We start from the raw sequence: 8531 nt of genomic DNA, 5'->3' as shown, positions 1-8531 counted from the left end.
ACACCTCTGCTCACTAACTCTAAAGACCAAGAGGCTTTGGTTAATAGTTACGTAGATAAATTAATTAATAAGTGTATTTAGTTCATATGCCAATATTGGTCACATTGTCTAGTTTTTTATGAATCAACCCTCTCTGGAGTAACTTTTCACTACAAAGTCACCTCTTCTTGTATTTATGCAGTTGCCCAATAAGCACATCTTGATCTTATAACTACGTTTGTCTCAGTGAATTCTCATTGCACTCTGCTTGTCATTCTAAATGATTTTATTTCATCCCAACTCCTCTGAAGCCTGCATTACAGTCACTATAGATTCACTTCTAATTCTTAACTGTCCCAGTCCAGAAACTCTGATGACTTTCTGTTTATACATTGTAAATACTATTTCTAATAATATGAAAATGAATTGCCAGGACCCTTCGAATTTGTAAATAATGGGAATATTTCCCTAGCGGCAGCCAATTACACTAGGCTGGGAAAGTCGTTCTATCAGGAGTACTTACCCTTCAGCTGATTCCAATGTCAGAAAACCTCTTCATTCTGATTATTCTTTCAGTTCTGAGTCAGCCAAGCCACAGAGATGTAATGTAAATGGCTTAAATGGAAGAAGTATAATAATAATAATTCTTAATGAGGAGACAGTCTGGCTCAGCAGAAGCCTGGAAACCCCGAGACTAAGGGGTATCCTCCTGTTTCTTCATTTATGTGTACCGTGACCTTGGGCAAATTGTTTGGTCTGTATGTGAGCACTTCACCTCTCAGTGAGTGGAGTCTGGCAGCATAAGACAGGGAAAGGAAGACAGGAACATAGTAGATACTGGTTACGGATCACTGGCCACGTGCCAGGCACTGTGCAGGATGATCAAGTTCAACCTCAAGCGAAGCAGGAGGTAAGTATTATCCCCATTTTACAGATGAGGCAACGGAAGCTCGGAGATAGAAAATTCACATAACTGGGAAGTAGAAGAGGCAGGATTTAGACTCAGGTCTACCTGATTCCGAAGTGCAATTGTCTTACATTCTGAATTTGCCTTTGTGCTATTTCAAAGAGGCCAAAACGAGATGGTACTATAGTCTCATTGTAAGACTAGGGAATTTCAGATCCAGACCAGGGAGAGATCAGCTCAACTGCACCAGGTGGAAGGGCTGCAGAGTCAGGAAGGAGTCTAGACTCTGACCCTTTAGAATTCACTGCAGGGTCCTCTGGGTACTCTTTCAGGGGCTTGAGCTCGACTTTGGGATGAGGGAGAAGATGTTGACAAAGTCGTGTGTTCCTTATCTTGATGACACGGGGTCCCCCCCTTTTCTGACCCCCCCTCTATTTATGTGGCATACACGTCAGCTGCACCCCTCGGCTGAGGCCCCATTCCCCACTGCCAGGACTCCTGTGGTGGCCTCCTAAGGGGCTCCCTGCCTACAGTCTCAGTCTCTCGGAGCTTCTCATCACTGAAGGAACAGAGTCATTTTTCCCCCGAGGGCAATAAAGGGTAATCAAGAGATTGAAGCAGGAGGATTACATAATTAGACTTACAGTTTAGGAAAACTAAACTCTGAGGAATTAATGCATAATGATATTCCCCCTTCATCTCTTTAGCCATTGTTTTCTCCCATCCACTTCCTGTCCTCCAGGCAAATTGAGTACAGAATTGTGTTCAACTGATTATTCTACCTGACCAGCGCCTCCCTCCTCTATGGGCCTTGAGATGCCATGGTCTTGAAGACCTGTTAAAACTTCTCTGTGAAGAGGTCCTCATCACCCTACACACTTGGGAACTGTCCAAAAGAGCCTCATTCTTAGCCCTCATGACGCACTCATTACATGGAAATAGTTTCTTTGTGGTCTGTCTCCCTTACTAAAGTGTGAACCCCTCAAAGACAGGGGCTGCATCACTCACATTGAATCCACAGCTCCCAAGGCAGAGCTAAGCAGTGGTCCCTCTTACGTGTTAGTGGAATGAATCAGTGGGCTCCGTAGCTCTGCTTCTTCTCTTCCAAAAAGTGACCGGGTGAGGGAAAGTTGTTAATAGTGGGGGACCAAGGAGTTTCAGAACCTTTGGATAATCCTTTGAATATCTTAGACCTTGATTCTTCTATAAAATTGGGGGAGGGAAGGGAAGGGACAGATGTTTCCTGAGGACCCCACTTCTCTGACATTCTAGCTTTTTGGTTCTTTAGGGGTAAATGTGGGGATGATGATTTAAGAATGAGAAATGGGCAATGCTCAAGGAGGTGGGCCTCAATGGGATGGGGAACACTGAAAGTCTAGAGTATTGGCCTCTTGCCATCCTGGGTCCAAGCTTGCGCTGGGGAGAGGGGCTGGAGAAAGTCAGCATTGACCGTGTGTGAGTGATTGAGCCCTGCTGAGAACTTTCCCCGGGAGGGAAGAGGACATGCTCAGCCTCAAAGAAAACTCCAAAGAACCACAGCCAGCCTCAAAGCAGCCCCACAAGCTCTCCCTCAGCAATCCCAGACTGCTGACTTGACGGAGCCCCAGCTGGGATTGCTGTCCGTCATGGAGCCTGAGAGCTTTCCCGAAGTCAGGCCATGACTGCTTCCTAATTCGGAAGCCTCAGCCTCCGGCAGAGTGTTGAGCACTATACTTCTCAATAAACTGCTCAATGAATGAATGAATGGCCGCAACTTCTCAGCACCTTAGTCTTGGAAAGTCACATGCAAAGTCTGGCGCCATGCAGCATTCATTCCTGCCAAAATTATTTATTTCTCTTTCTTTCTATTGTTTTCCTATTTCCAAAATCTTCCCTTCCCCCACTCCACCCACACACCTTCTCACCCACCCTCTCTTCACCCCTATATTCAATCAGTCCAAGAAGTAGTCTGTGCAACTGGGCTTGGGGGTAGGGAGAGGCATTACTTAACCAGTTCCAGCTCTGGTATCAGATTTGGGTGGAACCAGAGGAGGGTCCAGTGCTAGGTTTATAAAAGCAGGAGGCACAGCTGCTGCAGCTCTTGCTGGATTAACTTTGTTTCTTTTTCTCTGGAGGTAGGGACTTGCATGGGGCAGGAGAGAAGTTGCAAACTATGGCGTGTTGGGGTTTCTTGTACAGGAAGTGTGCTGGGGGGAGGGTTGGATGGGGGGATTGGAAGGATGGGAGGAAGGCCTACACAGGAGAAAGGATGGATGGGCCAGGACTGCTTGGAAGTACCAGCTATGGAACTGGGATTTTGACCCCTGCCAGGGCGTGAGCCTGGCAAGTCTTTTACTTTTCAGTTGATGCTACCATGTCCCAGGCTCCAGGCTAGGCTGTGAAGTGGTGGTGGGGGGGGTGCTGGGCAGGAGCAGAGGGGAGGGGAGGAGAGGAGAGAGGCAGGCCTGGAACGCTGTGGCCTCACCCGCCCCGTGCTCCCCTCTAGCAGTGACTGAAGGAAGGAACCCACCGCCATGGGCAAAGAGATGACCCGTATCAATATCGTTGTCATCGGCCACGTGGACTCTGGCAAGTCCACCACCGCCGGGCATCTCATCTACGAGTGTGGGGGGATCGACAAGAGGACCATCGAGAAGTCTGAGAAGGAGGCAGCCGAGGTAAGGCACCCACGTGCGGTGTTGATGTCTAGCAGTGGGGGCGGGGAGGATTGGAGGATGGATGTCCCACTTCTGGGTGGGTCTGGTGGCAGAGCGCGGACAGTAGGGTGCGCTGTAGGGTGCCATTGAATTCCCTGGGATAGGTCAGTCTGCTGGCCATCGATGTGCTCTACTCACTCCCCACCCCTCCCCAGATGGGTAAGGGCTCCTTCAAGTACGCCCGGGTGTTGGACAAACTGAAGGCAGAGAGAAAGCGTGGCACCACCATCCGCATCTCCCTGTGGAAGTTTGAAACCAGCAAGTACTACATCACCATCATCGATGCCCCATGAACATGATCACAGGCACCTCCCAGGTAAAGCAGCCCTTGTTCCCAGGGCCTTCCCTTTCGGATGGGGGCGGGGCAGGCGCAGAGGAAGGGAGGAAACTCAGGCTTTATTTCCGGGACTCTGGGAAGGAGGGTATCATAAGCCTCAGAAGGTTTTCCTCATCCATGCCAATCATCAATTCTGAAAGAACCAGAGGAGGACAGACTCTGTGAGGCTCAGATACGGGCCCCCTTTCAGGCTGGGGCAGGGACCAGGTTTTCTGATGGCCAGACAAGTAGATCACTTGGGGAGGAAGGAACTACAAGCTCATTTATGGGACTAAGTGAGAGTTTGACTGGGAGGTGGGACCTCTGTGCATAATAGTAACCAAGGGACCCACGAACTTATCAACTTCTGGGGAGCATCCCATCCCCGAGCTTTCCCAAGGGGCCTGGGACTGCCCGGAACTCTAGCAGGCTTCCCTGCCCGGCCGGCGCCCCCTCCCCTAACTAAGCCCTTGACCCCGTAGTGTCTGTGTCCTGCAGGCCGACTATGCAGTGCTTATCGTGGCCGGCGGCGTGGGCGAGTTCGAGGCGGGCATCTCCAAGAACGGGCAGACCCGCGAGCGCACGCTTCTGGCCTTCACCTTGGGCGTGAAGCAGCTGATCGTGGCCATCAACAAGATGGACTCGACCGAGCCCGCCTACAGCGCAGCGCGCTTCCCGGAGATCACGGAGGAAGTGAGCGCCTACATCAGAAGATTGGCTACAACCCTGTGTCCGTGGCCTCCGTGCCCATCTCGGGCTGGCACAGCGACAACATGCTAGAGTCCAGCAGCAACGTGAGTGCAGACCAGGTCTGCAGGTGCGTGTCGCGGGTCTTGGTCCCGGTCCCGGTCCTGTTACTGGGGTGAGCGCACCGGGAGCCATGACCCAGGCTCACCTCCACTGCGTTCTGCATCCTCCCGCAGATGCCCCGGTTCAAGGGCTGGAAGGTTGAGCAAAGCACCACTGGGGTGACTCTGCTGGAAGCTCTGGACTCCATCCTCCTGCCCACTAGCCCTGTCAACAAGCCCCTGAGGCTGCTTCTGCAAGACGTGTACAAGGTTGGAGGCGAGGCGACAGGGCTTCTTGAGGAATGAAGGAGCTGAGAATGAGGTCTGGTGTCTGACTTGCCAGGGTTCAGATCCTGACTTTTAAGGTAGGATGACGTGCCAAAGCCCCCAGCGTTTCCAGTGTATCTGATAGATACGTAGCATAACTAAGCCAGTCCTGGGTCCTGGTGCTTCCTACTAGTCCTGTAGGTGGCCTTGGTCCTTGCGCCCCAGGACAAGGGACTCCCCCAGAAGCCAGTTCTCACTGGGTGGGTCTAGAATCTTTCTGACTGCCCTTCTTCCCATTGTACAAGCATCGACACTGTGCCCTTGGGCCGTGTGAAGACCGGCCTCCTGAAACCTGGCATGGTGGTCACATTTGCCCCTTGCAGCGTCAGCACTGAGGTCAAGTCTGTGGAGATGCACCACGAGGCCCTGCCCGAGTCCCTGCCTGGCGACCATGTGGGCTTCAACGTGAAGAACGTGTCTGTGAAGGACATCCGTTGTGGCAATGTGGCCGGAGACAGCAAGAACGACCCCCCCTGCCTCCCACGGAGGCCGGCAGCTTTGTGGCGCAGGTAAGCTGCCTGGGAGGCCACGGGCCTTGGTGCTTGGTGGTGGTGGAAATGCTTCTTAGAAATTAGCCCCAACTTCTACAGAAGGCACAGGTTGGCCGAGAGTTGGCCCCAGATCACAGGTGCCATCCGATCTCCTCTAATTCCATCCTCCTTCCCCACCAGGGTATAGTCTTGAATCACCCGGGACAGATCCATGCCAGTGCTGGACTGCCACATGGCCCACGTCTCCTGCAAGCTTGCTGAACTGAGGGAAAAGATTGACCGGCGCTCAGGCAAGAAGCTGGAGGACAACCCCAAGGTCCTGACGCAGCCATAATGCAGATGGTCCCCAGCGAGGCCATGTGTGTGGAGACCTTCTCTGAGTACCCACCTCTAGGTGAGCCAGGGACTGATGGCTGCTGAGTCCTGGGAAGGGAAGCACCTCTGCCGGAGGCCAAGGAGCGTTTCCTTCTATGCCTCTTTCTAGAAATTTCACTCTTTCTTCTTCCTTGCTTCCTCCTCCAGGCTGTTTTGCTGTGCATGACATGAGGCAAGCGTTGGCCACTGGCATCATCAAGGCCATGGAGAAGACAGCATCTGTGGCCAGGTCACTAAGTCAGCAGTGAAGCCAGCAAGAAATGAAGCATGTCCTTCTTCTCCCTGCAATTCAGTTTCCTCAGCAACCTCCACTATGTAGATTAGATACTTCTGTGTATTGACTGAATAAAATTAATAATAAAATTTAGACTAGCTGTCACGGTTTCTTCCAAGGAAGAAAGCATGAGGTCAATGAGGAACCTCTGGGTAGATGATCAACTAACTTAAGGCTCATAAGCTTCAAAGCAGTTTTATGCTCTGGTTGGTGAACACACCATTCAGGTCTTAACAGCCTTCTCCTACCCAGGGCTCTATCCTATCCTCCTGTTTCCCATAAGGAAGAATTGTTTGGGGATGTGGTAAAGTATAGTCATGATGGCATAGGGTGGGATCTCAGTGCCAATAGGTTAGTCCAACACTACCATGTCCTCGATTCCTGATGCTAAGTGCTGTAGCATTCAGACTCCTGAAAGAGTCAATGCGAATTTCTCTTAGGCAGAAGGGAGGTACTATATATGGATGTTTGGGTTCAACCTGCTGCCCACCGTGTTCACTTAGGTTAGGTTACGATGCCTCGAGGGTGAGGAATGAATGGAGCTCTGTAACCTTTTGTTCCCTAATTTCTGTTTTCCATTTTTCAGATGCAGCAGAGTATCGCCTCATGGCACTTAATAAGCTAAATTACATGCTCATTCATCATATACTGGGAATCAGGCCCCCGAGGTCTGCCTGTGGTGTATCCATCCATCCATCAAATATTGGCAGAATTTGTGCCAGATGTTAGTGTGACCCCTTAGACTTACTTAGTGTGTAGAGACAAGTAAATATCAGGTGGTGATAAATGCATAAAGCAAGGGAGCGGTGAGAACAGTAGAGGTGGAAAGTGGACCATGAAAGATGCAAGGCAGTGAAGATTTCCAGTCACCCAAGCAAGATGGCAACTTGGACCGGGAGGTTAGTCATGATGGAGATAAGCACTGAGAAGTGCTGACTATATTTAGAAACTGACAAATATCTAAAAATTGGATGTGAGATATAAGGAAAGGGGGTTAAAGGTGACATTTACGTCCTTGGCCTGAGGAATTAGAAGGATGGAGCTTCTATGATGAGAGGTGGGGGTGGATCGCTAACTAAAAGAGATGCTGTTCCGGAGAGGGGAGAGGTCCAGGCTGAGATAATCAGGGGCGTAATTAAAACATGGAAGTTTGATCCCTTGCCCAGAAGCATCTGCTAGGAGGTGCTAGGACATGCACATACACCCAGCCTTCCTGGAAGTAAGTTAATCAGCTGCATGATAATTGCAATCAGTTCTCTATTGGAAAAGTCATTCATCTTCAAACATTGAGAATGCTATTAAAAAGTATCAAGGCCTAAGAGGGCTGTTGGAGTCCTTTCTGTAGCCATGTTGGGAATGGGCAGGAAGTGATATTCCCAATCACTTTGGGACTTTGATGTGCAAGATTTAGACCAAGTGTGCAGTGATCTATTTTTTTTTCACTGATCAATAACATTACCTGTTCCTGCCTGTCAAGTTGGCTTCCTTTCATGTGCAAATCCCCAGGGAAACCCCACACCCAGCACAAAACTAGAAATAATAGTGGGATGACACATCAGAGCTGTCCCTGTGCCAGGTATCAAAAAAGCTCACCTGTCTCCAGTGCCTTGAAGCCTGTCAAATTCCAGCTGCTGTCAGCATGACTCTGCCTAATGGAACCTGGACCAGCTTTGGAGCACCTCAAGCCTGTCAATGTCAAAGGCTACCCAGACCCAGGCCAGTGCAGGAGCTGTGGCTGGGATAGAGTGCAAATTGCTCACCTGTTGGATTCCTCATGCCTCCTGGGGTCTGTGGAAAATGGCTCGTCCTTTTTGTCCTCAGAACACTTTATTTAAAATTCTCAAAATCATAACCACAGCTTTGCTTAAAATGATTGAGGAACTAAACTTCCAACTTAGATGTGTCCTTAATATATACTTGAAAAACGTTTGTTGATTCGTGAGTGAACGTCAACCTACTTCTGTTGAAATAAGTGAACGTTTCAGTGTCAATTTACTCAATTTTCAAGAACACTCAGGGTCTTGACCTCGTTTCTTAAAGATTCCTTAAATTCAATTAGAAAAGAACGTTAAAAAGTGTCATGGTTAATCCTCTAAGTACCATATTCTCTACTGAGTAATTCCACACTGGGTGGGAGTAATTCCACGGCTGGTAAGTGAGCGAATCTCATCTGATTAGAAACTCCAAGAGCCTATCTGGGCAGCACAGCAAAGAGCCACCAGAGTTTGGCACCAAACTGTGGCTATGGCCGTTCAGGCTTGTAGCGAGAGCTCCGGCATTTTACCTGAGAAGTCGTGTGTGCTGGCCCAGGCCCCCTCCTTTAGTCCTTAACATGATGTTGCAAATGGACCTAAGGCACCCCGTTCGTTCACAGTGAT

At 49.8% G+C, this 8531-nt stretch overlaps 1 pseudogene; it reads left to right on the top strand.

The window, feature by feature from the left end:
* The first annotated feature begins 3399 nt into the window (after nucleotides 1–3399).
* On the top strand, nucleotides 3400–6198 carry LOC137231150 (elongation factor 1-alpha-like; annotated as a pseudogene).
* The last annotated feature ends 2333 nt before the right edge of the window (nucleotides 6199–8531 follow it).

This window comes from Pseudorca crassidens, chromosome 9 (genome assembly GCF_039906515.1).
Source record: "Pseudorca crassidens isolate mPseCra1 chromosome 9, mPseCra1.hap1, whole genome shotgun sequence".
In the NCBI taxonomy this organism is placed as follows: Eukaryota; Metazoa; Chordata; class Mammalia; order Artiodactyla; family Delphinidae; genus Pseudorca; species Pseudorca crassidens.
This window is presented reverse-complemented; position numbering and strand designations above follow the sequence as displayed.